We start from the raw sequence: 14,137 nt of genomic DNA on the forward strand, positions 1-14,137 counted from the left end.
CTTATAACTGCCATCTGGTTTCTGTACAAATTGTAAATAGCCTTTGGCTCCCTGTATTTTACCCCTGCCAACTTTAGAATTTGAAAGAGAGTATTCCAGTCAACATTGTCAAAAGCTTTCTCTAGTCTAAAAGTGCTAGAAATGTAGGTTTGCCTTTCCTTAATCTATTTTCTAAGATAAGTCGTAGGATCAGTATTGCCTCACGTGTTCCAGTATTTCTACGGAATCCAAACTGATCTTCCCTGAGGTCAGCTTCTACCAGTTTTTCCATTCATCTGTAAAGAATTCGCGTTAGTATTTTGCAGCTGTGACTTATTAAACTGATAGTTCAGTAATTTTCACATCTGTCAACACCTGCTTTCTTTGGGATTGGAATTATTATATTCTTCTTGAAGTCTGAGGGTATTTCGCCTGTCTTGTACATTTTGCTCACCAGATGGTAGAGTTTTGTCATGACTGGCTCTTCCAAGGCCGTCAGTAGTTCTAATGGACTGTTGTCTACTCCCGGGGCCTTGTTTTGACTCAGGTCTTTCAGTGCTCTGTCGATCTCTTCACGCAGTATCGTATCTCCCATTTCATCTTCATCTACATCCTCTTCCATTTCCATAATATTGTCCTCAAGTACATCGCCCTTGTATAGACCCTGTATATACTCCGTCCACCTTTCTGCTTTCCCCTCTTTGCTTAGAACTGGGTTTACATCTGAGCTCTTGATATTCATACATGTGGTTCTCTTTTCTCCAAAGGTCTCTTTAATTTTCCTGTAGGCTGTATCTATCTTACCCCTAGTGAGATATGCCTCTACATCCTTACATTTGTCCTCTAGCCATCCCTGCTTAGCCATTCTGCACTTCCTGTCGATCTCAGTTTTGAGACGTTTGTATTCCTTTTTGCCTGCTTCATTTACTGCATTTTTATATTTTCTCCTTTCATCAATTAAATTCAATATTTCTTCTGTTAGCCAAGCATTTCTACTAGCCCTCATCTTTTTACCTATTTGATCCTCTGCTGCCTTCACTATTGCATCCCTCAAAGCTACCCATTCTTCTACTGTATTTCTTTCCCCCATTCCTGTCAATTGTTCCCTTATGCTCTCTCTGAAACTCTGTACAACCTCTGGTTTAGTCAGTTTATCCAGGTTCCATCTCCTTAAATTCCCACCTTTTTGCAGTTTCTTCAGTTTTAATTTACAGCTCATGACCACTAGATTGTGATCAGATTCCACATCTGCCCCTGGAAATGTCTTACAATTTAAAACTTGGTTCCTAAATCTCTGTCTTACCATTACATAATCTGATACCTTTTAGTATCTCCAGGATTCTTCCATGTATACAACCTTCTTTCATGATTCTTGAACCAAGTGTTAGCTATGATTAAGTTATGCTCTGTGCAAAATTCTACCAGGCGGCTTCCTCTTTCATTTCTTAGCCCCAATCCATATTCACCTACTATGTTTCCTTCTCTCCCTTTTCCTACTGTCGAATTCCAGTCACCCATGACTATTAAATTTTCATCTCCCTTCACTACCTGAATAATTTCTTTTATCTCATCATACATTTCATCAATTTCCTCATCATCTGCAGAGCTAGTTGGCATATAAACTTGTACTACTGTAGTAGGCATGGGCTTCGTGTCTATCTTGACCACTATAATACGTTCACTATGCTGTTTGTAGTAGCTTACCCGCACTCCTATTTTTTTATTCATTATTAAACCTACTCCTGCATTACCCCTATTTGATTTTGTATTTATAACCCTGTATTCACCCGACCAGAAGTCTTGTTCCTCCTGCCACCGAACTTCACTAATTCCCACTACATCTAACTTTAACCTATCCATTTCCCTTTTTAAATTTTCTAACCTACCTGCCCGATTAAGGGATCTGTCATTCCACGTTCCAATCCGTAGAATGCCAGTTTTCTTTCTCCTGATAATGACGTCCTCTTGAGTAGTCCCGCCCGGAGATCCAAATGGGGGACTATTTTACCTCCGGAATATTTTACCCAAGAGGACGCCATCATCATTTAGCCATACAGTAAAGCTGCATGCCCTCAGGAAAAAGCACGGCTATAGTTTCCCCTTGCTTTCAGCCATTCGCAGTACAACAACAGCAAGGCCGTTTTGGTTAATGTTACAAGGCCAGATCAGTCAATCATCCAGATTGTTGCCCCTGCAATTACTGAAAAGGCTGCTGCCCCTCTTCAGGAACCACACGTTTGTCTGGCCTCTCAACAGATACCCCTCCTTTGTGGTTGTACCTACGGTACGGCTATCTGTATCGTTGAGGCATGCAAGCCTCCCCACCAACGGCAAGGTCCATGGTTCATGGGGTGTATAAAACATATTTTGTTGTAACAGTGAAGTATCTTTTTGTGTGTTTTCTATCATTTTTTGGTTATATTCCTCCCCTCATTTTAAATAAATTTTTTCTTCTTACATATGGATCTGGTGATAACTGCCACTGTTGTGGAAATTTTCTTTGCTATGGGAGTATTGAGCCAACAGCCTTGCCACAGTGGTAACACCGGTTCCCATCAAATCACTGAAGTTAAGCACTGTTGGGCTGGTCTAGCTCTTGGATGGGTGACCATCTGGTCTGCTGAGTGCTGTTGGCAAGTGGGATACACTTGTGAGGCAAACTGAGGAGCCACTTGATTGAGAAGTAGCAACTCTGGTCTCGTAAACTGACATATGGCCGGGAGAGCTGTGTGCTGACCAGATGTCCCTCCATATCCGCATCCAGTGACGCCTGTGGTCTGAGGATGACACAGCGACTGGTTGGTACCGTTGCGCCTTCCAATTCCTGTTCGAAAAGAAGTTATTTTAGTCTATGTGAGTATTGAGCCAAGCCAGGTAAAGGTTACTGTATGTGATACTGTTTTCTTTGCTTGATCAGATGGATTTATCTTCCGTAGTGTTTGCCCTCTGTGTTGCCATATATTGCTTGAAGTGGGCAGTAATTTACTTGCTTACTGTCATTCATATATGGGTAAAAGTGAATTAGTTGTCTGTCTGGAATTAGTGTCTTCCACAACATTTTCAGCTATTTCATTTTGGAAGTAGTGTATTTTTTGCTACAGAGATGTGAATTACCCCCCTGCGGGTTCGGGGGTAAGAATAGACCTGTGGTATTCCTGCCTGTCGTAAGAGGCGACTAAAAGGAGTCTCAAACGTTTCGGCCTTCTGTGATGGTCCCCTATTGGGTTTGACCTCCATTTTTCCAAATTGTTCCGCAGAGTGAGCCAATTGGGGAAGGGCGCCTTACATGGTGCATTTTGTCCATCGTGCATTAAGACCTCTAGCCAGATTTCTCGTCGTCGCATTGCCGTCCCGCTCGTTCTGGATCTCTTGGGTGAGGATGTGTTCCTGGGTTCAGTTTTCACTATGCACTGTGTAGTGTTGAGCTTTACGGAGACGACGACTGTGGACTACATGTCACCTAACATCCAGCACGGTAGCCAGTTCATTGTGGTGGGGCCACCATGTACCCTGTTGGTTGTAGCCCCCTGACAACACAGGGATCGCTCTACTGATGCCTGTGCCGTTAACTCCCCATGTATGCTAAGGAGTAGATGCCTATCTTCCTGGGGTATCTGGACTCCCGGCAATGGGCATCCTGCCACGTGGCCCTTGCTGAGGCTGGGTGGCGCCCATGGGGAGCGCCCTTGGTCGGAGTAGGTGGCATCAGGGCGGATGACCCGCAATGAAGCGTGGTACATCATCTCTCGCTGGCGGCCAGCCGCCAGCAGTCTCTAAGCGTTCTCGGTCTCAATTTAATGCTCAGAAGTACGATCCGAAAACGATCCCCTCTCTGGCCACACCGTGGGAGGAGTGTAAGTCCCAGAATGACAGTGACAGTTATTCGCCCCGGTTCCTAGTATGTATGAGGTCTGATGGGGAGTCTTTTCTCTTTACAAAGCCTCAGTTCTTCATAGAGCATTTAAAGGACAAGTTTGGAGAGGTGGAGGGCTTGTCCAAAATGTGCTCTGGGTCAGTCCTGATACAAACGGCATCCTCTGCCCAGTCACGCAGGTTACTTGCTTGTGACAAGTTGGGGGATGTTAACATTGCCATCACACCACATAAGAGTTTAAATATGGTCCAGGGTATTATTTTCCATAGGGACTTTCTTCTGCAGTCTGATGACGAGCTGCGCGCCAACTTAGAGTGTAGAGGTGTTGATTTCGTCCGGCGGGTTCACCGGAGTCCAAGGGACAATCAAGTTGCTACCGGTGTCTTCATCTTGGCCTTTGAGGGTGATACATTACCGGAGAAGGTCAAGGTGATGGTCTATCGTTGTGACGTCAAGCCCTATATCCCCCCCCGATGCGGTGCTTTAAGTGCTGGAAGTTCGGCCATATGTCTTCCCGCTGTACTTCCAGCCTCACATGTCGAGACTGTGGACGCCCATCTCATCCCGATACTCCATGTGCCCCGCCTCCCATCTGTGTTAACTGTGGAGAGCCTCATTCACCTTGCTTGCCAGACTGCAGAATCTTCCAGAAAGAACGCAAAATCATGGAATATAAGACCCTGGATCGACTGACGTATACTGAGGCCAAAAGGAAATACGACCGATTACATCCTGTGAGACTGACATCTTCCTATGCCGCTGCTACAACACCTGTGCTAGCCCCATCAGTTTCGCGAATTCCGGCCGGATCGACGAGTAGTACGACTCCTCCTGCCCCCTTGCCAGTGGGGGGCTCTACCCACCAGGTTGCTCCTGCACCACCTACCTCAGGAGCAACACCATACCACCCATCGGGGACGTCTGTCCCCGCTTCTAAGCCAGAGAAGTGTCCAACTTCTTCGGCTTCTCACGCTCGCAAGGAGTCCCTAGGGTCCCTCCCTTCCCAGGTTTCCACCAGCGGGAAGGCTGACGACCGACAGTGGCGTAAGTGCCCACAATCAGCTGGTCGTAGGGCTTCGCGATCCTCCTCAGTCCCGGAGACTGAATCAGTGAAGCCCTCCCAGCCAGTGAAACACAAGGAGCAGCGTGAGAAATCTATGAAGAAGGGCTCTAAGCCCAAGGAACTCGATGTGGCACCCACCCCACCGCAACCCTCCCGCTCTGCGTCTGAGGACGAGGTGGAGATTCTGGCGTCCGCTGAGGACCTCGATCTCGCCGGTCCCTCAGACGCCATGGATAGCACTAACACAGGTGCTCAATCGGAGGCAGCAGGTGACCCAGCGGCGTAATCTGCCTTCCCCGTCCCGTCACGCCTTTCTCAGACATGGACAATACCATCCTCCAGTGGAACTGCAGCGGTTTTTTCCACCATCTAGCTGAGCTCCGACAACTTATCAGCCTTCACCCTTTCTTCTGCATTGCTCTTCAGGAAACTTGGTTTCCCACAATGCGAACCCATGCCCTCGGTGGCTATCGGGGTTATTATAAGAACCGGGCAGCTTACGAAAGGGTGTATGGTGGCGTCTGCATCTATGTCCTTAACTCTCTTCATAGCGAGTCTGCCCCTTTACAGACAGCTTTAGAGGTTGTCGCTGTTCGGGTGTGGACGCCACAGGCTGTTACCGTCTGCAGTCTTTACCTTCCACCAGATGGTTGATGTTGTGCAGCATGTCCTGGCTGCGCTGATAGCCCAGTTGCCACCACCTTTCTTGTTACCGGGCTACTTCAATGCCCATAACCCTCTGTGGGGTGGGTCAGTGGCAACAGGTCGAGGCGCCACCGTCGAGCATTTATTGGCGCAGCTCGATCTTTTGATTTTAAATGATGGTGCCTTCACACACTTCAGTGTGGCGCATGCCACATACTCCGCCATTGACCTTTCGATCTGCAGCCCTAGCCTCTTACCGTCTGTCCAATGGAGTGTGCATGATGACCTGTGTGGTAGTGACCACTTTCCGATCTTTCTGTCACTGCCACGGCGTCACTCTTCTGGGCGCCCCAGCAGATGGGCTATGAATAAGGCTGACTGGGAATTGTTCTCCTCCATTGCCACTATTGAGCCTCTCTCTAATGGCGACATTGATGCGGTGGTTCAGTCAGTCACCACCAGCATCGTTACTGCCGCAGAATCGGCCATTCCCCGTTATTCTGGGTCCCCTCGTCGGAGGACTGTGCCTTGGTGGTCGCCTGAGATCGCTGAAGCGATTAAAGATCACCAAAGCGATTAAAGATCGCCGGCAGGCGCTCCAGCGTCACAAGCAACATCCCTCCATATAACACCTCATCGCCTTCAAACGGCTGCGTGCGCGGGCCCGCCGCCTGGTTCGCCAACGCAAGCAGGAGTGCTGGGATCGGTATGTTTCCACCATTGGCCTCCATGTCTCTCCATCGCAGGTCTGGGCCAAGATTCGATGCCTTTACGGCTCTCGAACCCCTGTCAGCGCCCCAGCGCTATCACTGAATGAAGCAGTTTGTACTGACTCCGACGTCATTGCAAACAGCTTGGCAGAGCATTTTGCTCTGACTTCCGCTTCTGCGAATTACCCCCTGGCCTTCTGCTCCAGTAAAGAGCGGATGGAACATCAGAGCCTTTCGTTTCACACCCACCATCCTGAATCTTACTATGTTCCATTCAGTGAGTGGGAATTTCACAGTGCCCTCACCGCTTGTCCTGATACCGCTCCTGGGCCAGATAGCATCCACTGTCAGATGCTGAAACACCTTTCAGTGGACTGCCAGCGATGACTCCTCGACCTTTACAACCGTATTTGGGTTGAGAATGAGTTTCCGTCGCAATGGCGGGAAAGTATTGTTATTCTCATTCTGAAACCTGGGAAGAACCCTTTGGAGGTGGACAGCTACCGTCCCATTAGCCTCACCAATGTTCTTTGCAAGTTGCTTGAACGGGTGATGAGCTGGCGGTTGAACTGGGTACTGGAGTCTTGGGGCCTTCTGGCTCTGTCTCAGGGTGGGTTCCGTAAAGGCCACTCCGCCGCCAACAATCTGGTGAGCCTGGAGTCGGCCATCCGTACTGCCTTTGCCTGTCATCAGCACCTGGTCGCTGTCTTTTTCGACATGTGGAAGGCGTACGATACGACATGGCGTCATCACATTCTTTCTACACTTCATGGATGGGGTCTTCGGGGCCCTCTGCCGATCTTCATCTGCAATTTTCTGTCATATCGTACCTTCCGCGTGCAAGTCGCGGCCTCCCATAGTCCCTCCCGAGTCCAGGAGAACGGGGTACCACAGGGATCTGTCCTCAGTGTCTGCCTGTTTTTAATTGCAATAAACGGGCTCGCTGCAGCGGTGGGAAATTCTGTCCCCGCTTCCCTGTATGCCGACGACTTCTGCCTTTACTACAGCTCTATTGGCATTGCAGCTGCTGAACGTCAAAGACAGGGCGCTATCCGTAAGGTGCAGTCTTGGGCTGTAGCTCATGGGTTCCAGTTTTCGGCGGCCAAGACCTGCGTTAAGCATTTCTGCCGGCGACGCGCTGTTCACCCGGAGCCGCGGCTTTATGTTGATGGCGAACTTCTTGCTGTGGTGGAGTCACATAGGTTTTTGGGTGTGGTTTTTGATGCCCGGTGACTTGGCTGCCTCATATTCGGCAGCTTAAACAGATGTGTTGGTGGCATCTAAATGCTCTGCGATGCTTGAGCCACACCCGCTGGGGTGCCGACCGATCTACCCTGTTACGGCTCTACCAGGCATTAATCCAGTCCCGCCTGGATTATGGGAGCCTGGCTTATGGCTCAGCATCCCCATCTGCATTGTGGGTGCTGGACCCTATCCTCCACAGTGGGATACGCCTTGCCACTGGTGCCTTCTGGACCAGCCCTATCGACAGCCTACTTGTGGAGGCAGGTGTCCCTCCACTACGGTTACGGCGCCAACGTTTGCTGGCCGCTTATGCTGCCCTTGTTTTCAGCTTGCCCGGGCATCCTAACTATTGGCTACTATTCCCACAGTCGCACGTCCATCTTCCAGAACGTCGGCCCAGGGCTGGATGTATGATTGCAGTCCGCGTCTGAGAGCTTCTCTCCGGGCTTAGGGCTTTACCTCTTCCGCCTCCTTTCCGGGCACTTCTGCGTACACCCCCATGGTGTGTGCCTCGCCCTCGCCTTCAGCTGGAATTGGCACAGGGCCCGAAGGACTCAGTCCCTCCGGAGGCCTTCCGCCGCTGCTTTCTTTCCATCCTCGCAATGTATCAGGGCTCTGGCATTGTTTACACTGACGGCTCGATGGTTGCTGGTCGTCTCGGTTATGCGCTAACTCTAGGGGACAATTCTGAACAACGTTCATTGCCGGCTGGCTGCAGTGTTTACACTGCTGAGCTGGTCGCCATCTTTCGTACCCTAGAGTATATCTGCTCCTGCTCAGGTGAGTCCTTCGTGATCTGTAGCAATTCCCTGAGCAGTTTACGTGCTCTCGACCAGTGTTTCCCTCGTTCTCGTCTGTTGATGGCTATCCAAGAGTCCCTGCATACTCTTGCCCGTTGTGGCTGCTCTGTGGTCTTTGTTTGGACCCCGGGCCATGTTGGGATACCCGGCAATGAAAATGTTGACCGCCTGGCGAAAGAGGCCATCAGTAAACCATCTCTGAACATTGGCCTCCCAGAGAATGATATGCGAGCAGTCCTCCGCTGAAAAGTTTTTGCGCTTTGGGACTCTGAATGGCGCGATCGGTCCACGCCCAATAAACTCCGTGCCATAAAGAAGACGATGACTGTGTGGCGGTCATCCATGCGAGCCAACCGCAGGGACTCGGTCGTCCTTTGTCGGCTCCGCATTGGGCACACCCGACTGACACACAGTTATTTACTGTGCCGTGAGGACCCACCTCTTTGTCGTTGTGGGGCGGCCTTGACGGTGGTCCATATTCTGTTGGAGTGTGCCCTTTTAACTGTGCTCAGGCAAACGTTTGCGCTGCCTGATACGCTCCCTGCCCTTTTAACTGACGACTCTGCCATAGCGGCCTTAGTTTTGCGTTTTATTCGGGCAGGGGGCTTTTATCACTTAATGTAAGTGTGTGTCTTTTTGTGTTGATTCTGGCCTATGGCCTACGTTTTTAAACTGATTTTTTAATGTGTTTCTCGGTGGTTGGCTTTTCCTTTTTTGTTTCTATGGTCGGCCAACCACTGTCACACTCTGTGTGATTTTAGTTCGTCTTGTCTGGTCTTGTCTAAGTTTCTCTTGTTCTGTGTCGTCTGTCATCTATTCTGTTGATCGTTTTTATTCTCTGTGGGTGTTTTTAGTATTTGGAAAAAGGGACCGATGACCGTAGCAGTCTGGTCCCTTTAATCCCACAAACCAACCAACCAGAGATGTGAATTATCCTTTCTTGTTTGAGAGTAGTTCCCAAAAATTTAAATCTTGTACTTTTCAACCATATTGGCTTTTCTGCAGATTTTAAGAGAAACATAGTTAACATATTGTCTGTAACACATGTCCTGAAAGCTATCAGTGATACAGTAAAATACAGTTGGGAGAAGAGAGAGCCAATTATGTTGCTGCAGAATCTGTTACGAAGAATAATTGGTTGCCCTAATCTAAAAGAACCCACTACAAATTGTGGAGTTGGAATACACCAGAAAGGGTTAGAATGTGATACTGTCCCTCCCTGTCCCAGCCCCTCACAATTTTGGTTGTGCTGACAGTTATCTGTATTATAGCCTAAGGCTTGGATTAGATTGGAAGATAACACATTTCATTAAGAGTTGGCAAAGCCAATGAATGAGAATGCAGAATGGAAGATGTGGTAATAGATTGATTTGTAGCTTTGTTCAAGGTCTACACTCCTGGAAATGGAAAAAAGAACACATTGACACCGGTGTGTCAGACCAACCATACTTGCTCCGGACACTGCGAGAGGGCTGTACAAGCAATGATCACACGCACGGCACAGCGGACACACCAGGAACCGCGGTGTTGGCCGTCGAATGGCGCTAGCTGCGCAGCATTTGTGCACCGCCGCCGTCAGTGTCAGCCAGTTTGCCGTGGCATACGGAGCTCCATCGCAGTCTTTAACACTGGTAGCATGCCGCGACAGCGTGGATGTGAACCGTATGTGCAGCTGACGGACTTTGAGCGAGGGCGTATAGTGGGCATGCGGGAGGCCGGGTGGACGTACCGCCGAATTGCTCAACACGTGGGGCGTGAGGTCTCCACAGTACATCGATGTTGTCGCCAGTGGTCGGCGGAAGGTGCACGTGCCCGTCGACCTGGGACCGGACCGCAGCAATGCACGGATGCACCCCAAGACCGTAGGATCCTACGCAGTGCCGTAGGGGACCGCACCGCCACTTCCCAGCAAATTAGGGACACTGTTGCTCCTGGGGTATCGGCGAGGACCATTCGCAACCGTCTCCATGAAGCTGGGCTACGGTCCCGCACACCGTTAGGCCGTCTTCCGCTCACGCCCCAACATCATGCAGCCCGCCTCCAGTGGTGTCGCGACAGGCGTGAATGGAGGGACGAATGGAGACGTGTCGTCTTCAGCGATGAGAGTCGCTTCTGCCTTGGTGCCAATGATGGTCGTATGCGTGTTTGGCGCCATGCAGGTGAGCGCCACAATCAGGACTGCATACGACCGAGGCACACAGGGCCAACACCCGGCATCATGGTGTGGGGAGCGATCTCCTACACTGGCCGTACACCACTGGTGATCGTCGAGGGGACACTGAATAGTGCACGGTACATCCAAACCGTCATCGAACCCATCGTTCTACCATTCCTAGACCGGCAAGGGAACTTGCTGTTCCAACAGGACAATGCACGTCCGCATGTATCCCGTGTCACCCAACGTGCTCTAGAAGGTGTAAGTCAACTACCCTGGCCAGCAAGATCTCCGGATCTGTCCCCCATTGAGCATGTTTGGGACTGGATGAAGCGTCGTCTCACGCGGTCTGCACGTCCAGCACGAACGCTGGTCCAACTGAGGCGCCAGGTGGAAATGGCATGGCAAGCCGTTCCACAGGACTACATCCAGCATCTCTACGATCGTCTCCATGGGAGAATAGCAGCCTGCATTGCTGCGAAAGGCGGATATACACTGTACTAGTGCCGACATTGTGCATGCTCTGTTGCCTGTGTCTATGTGCCTGTGGTTCTGTCAGTGTGATCATGTGATGTATCTGACCCCAGGAATGTGTCAATAAAGTTTCCCCTTCCTGGGACAATGAATTCACGGTGTTCTTATTTCAATTTCCAGGAGTGTATTTAGTTGTTGGCAACATTGTTCCACAATAAGACAAGTCATTATGATAACATGCATACCCTGCTTTGTAATTGGCTCAGTCATTTATAATTTTTGTATGAATAAGTTGTAGCCAACATTCACTCAATATTTAGTATTTTTCTTTATGAATAGTTGAAACTGTAAGATAAATTCAGAAACAATCTATTATGTAATAAACAAATCTCATACAAATATTTAGTGCAAATTATTTACATATATTTTACTCCAGCCATTAAGAATGCAAGGCGATGGGGTACCAAGTCAACTCTTATTACAAAAAGATCTTTAATTTTGTGAATAATATTGCAGAAAACCTTAATTAATTACAATAACAGAAATTTAGGGATAAAAATAAAGAACAAAAATGAAGGAAAAGCTAGCAATCACTCATAGCTGATAGAATTTGTGGTGCATAGGAACATGCAACAACACACTGACAGTACTAGTTTTTAAGCTTGTGCTCTGGTCTTATAGTTTTAACCAACCAATTTGTTTGCAGTTGGGTTTCTGTGTGCTGCAAATCAGCGGCTACCAGCATATAATTGGCTTTTCACATTTTAGTTTGCTAATCTTACTAACATGATACTTACAACACCACAGCCTCTAAATTGAAGCACATAGTTATTCATAAATTTTATAAACCAATCTCCAGTTGATGAAAATTATTTATATAGTGCTGTTTGTTTATACACTGCATTTATTTACATGATTAAGTGTTAAGATTTACCTCCCCTAGTGATTTTACACCCTTTCTTTCCACTTGAAGGTAATGCCAACAGTTTCCCAATGTAATAATGCACATAAGCAGCTTCATGGTGTCTCTGCATCAGTCCAATGTACCCAATGATAGTGAAGTGAATTTTGCAAAGCTTAGGGTGAAATCTTAAAAATTGGAGGTAGTTGTCCCCATTTATTGCCTGGCAGTACATATTGGTCGACATTTATCTGTCTTTCTTCACTGACTGAAAGTAATGTGTAACATGTGTGCTACCATTCTTTGTATTGTATGCTTAGTGTTTACTCTGTCTGTCTGTCTTAGGATCCCATGTACTGTGACAATATTCTGATATATGTTATGGAAGTTATTATTCAGAAGAAAAACATTTATAGTTCAGCAGCAGTTTTCCATTACTCTGGTTCTGAAACAAATCTTTTGTTATTTTCGCAACAGCTCAATGCTTGTGATTTTTCTTTTTGTTTCATTGTTACTCCCATATATTTGCGTGACAGGAATGATTATAATTGTGACATACAACCTTCTAGGGAGAAGCTACAACACTTTTGCATTGTGTGAAATACATTTGTCATGTTTTTATGTTGACAGTTTTGAACAACTGTAATTGTACTGGACATTTGCAGTTTACTGCAAATAAATTCCATTTTGTTTTGTATCTTGATTATATTCACATCTTCTCCTCAGAAATGATTCATGTGGTGTCACCGCCAGACACCACACTTGCTAGGTGGTAGCCTTTAAATCGGCCGCGGTCCGCTAGTATACGTCGGACCCGCGTGTCGCCACTATCAGTGATTGCAGACCGAGTGCCGCCACATGGCAGGTCTAGAGACTCCCTAGCACTCGCCCCAGTTGTACAGCCGACTTTGCTAGCGATGGTTCACTGTCTACATACGCTCTCATTTGCAGAGATGACAGTTTAGCATAGCCTTCAGCTACGTCATTTGCTACGACCTAGCAAGGCGCCATATTCTTCAAGAATTTATTCTGAACAGATAATATTGTGAATCATGTACCATCAAGAGTGACGTTCATCATTAATGGATTAAAGTTAAGTATGAAAATAATTACGTCCACTTTCTGAATTCTAATTCCTTGTCATGTTCCAGACCTCACGTCAGTATAGTTCTTCCCTCCTCATGCCAGCCTGCGTGAGCTAAAACGCATGAATTTTGGCCTCCACTCGTAACACGGTGTTGGCTCTTCTGCCGACACAACAATTCAGGCATACTACATGGATTTTCTGAACACACCACTCTATTCCAGTTTTGCTATTAGTAGAGCAGCCATGGTTATAATGTTTGATTTCAACACCACTGTGCTTTATGGGCATTTTCCTCTTCCCAGAGAACTAGCTCACCCATCAAAAATTAGAAGACATGCAGCTTAGTGTGCAATCTGAACCATGGAACAGTTTGTAATTTTTGTCACACAAATTAGAGTGAGTTCTTTTCTTAATTTAGTTTGCACACAACACTATTACCGTATTTACTCGAATCTAAGCCGCACCTGAAATTTGAAACTCGAAATTCAAGGAGAGAGAAAAGTTTTAGGCCGCACTTCCAAATCGAAACAGAGTTGGTCCATTGTAATATGAGACACAATTTAGGTCGAATGAATGACGATATACCTACAGTAGTTTGGTTCGAGTCGTAAGCTTAGCAGTTAAGCTTTACCAGGTAGCCATTGCTATGCGTCAGGCGCCCCGTCCGTTTTTATACGGGTACCCTTCCTTTTTCACGTGCTTCGTCTGGTTTGAATCGATTGCTTACTTTGCTTTGATCTGATAAATGCCGTTTTCTTTTTATAGGTGTTTACGTCACTCTAAGCTGAAAATGCATTACTGTACTGTGTCATGTATTGTTTGTCGCATTCTGTAGTGCGTGTTTACGGCCTGTCGCTGCTCGCGGCATGGCTTGCTTTTGTGCGCGCTACTGTCGCTTACAATTTAAACAAGAAAAAAGAGGAAACGTCTCATTAGCGAAACAATGGCAAGAGACTGCTATTTGTTGTTACTTACACTGCTGCTTTCTTTGATAATGATAAACAAGAACCAAATAATAGACTGCGTATGATAGAACATGTTCTGAACGAGAGTTAGGCGAAAATTTTTCTCCGTTTGAAAAGCTTTGCGGCTGATTCTTTAGTACATCAAATTCTGCACAGAAATTAGTCATATCTTAGAATTAAAAATCTAGTCAGTTGCCGGGCTTCATTTTTGACTGTATCACTATTAGGCATAAGAATAA

General features: G+C 47.3%; 1 protein-coding gene and 1 pseudogene across 1 annotated transcript in view; both read left to right on the forward strand.

Moving 5' to 3' along the window:
* The window catches only part of LOC126100582 (regulatory protein zeste-like), a 105,757-nt gene that overhangs the window by 71,922 nt on the left and 19,698 nt on the right, over window positions 1-14,137 (forward strand). The window lies entirely within an intron of this gene.
* Window positions 2,498-2,615, forward strand: LOC126102338 (5S ribosomal RNA; annotated as a pseudogene).

Source organism: Schistocerca cancellata, chromosome 9, assembly GCF_023864275.1.
Source record: "Schistocerca cancellata isolate TAMUIC-IGC-003103 chromosome 9, iqSchCanc2.1, whole genome shotgun sequence".
NCBI classification, from domain to species: domain Eukaryota; kingdom Metazoa; phylum Arthropoda; class Insecta; order Orthoptera; family Acrididae; genus Schistocerca; species Schistocerca cancellata.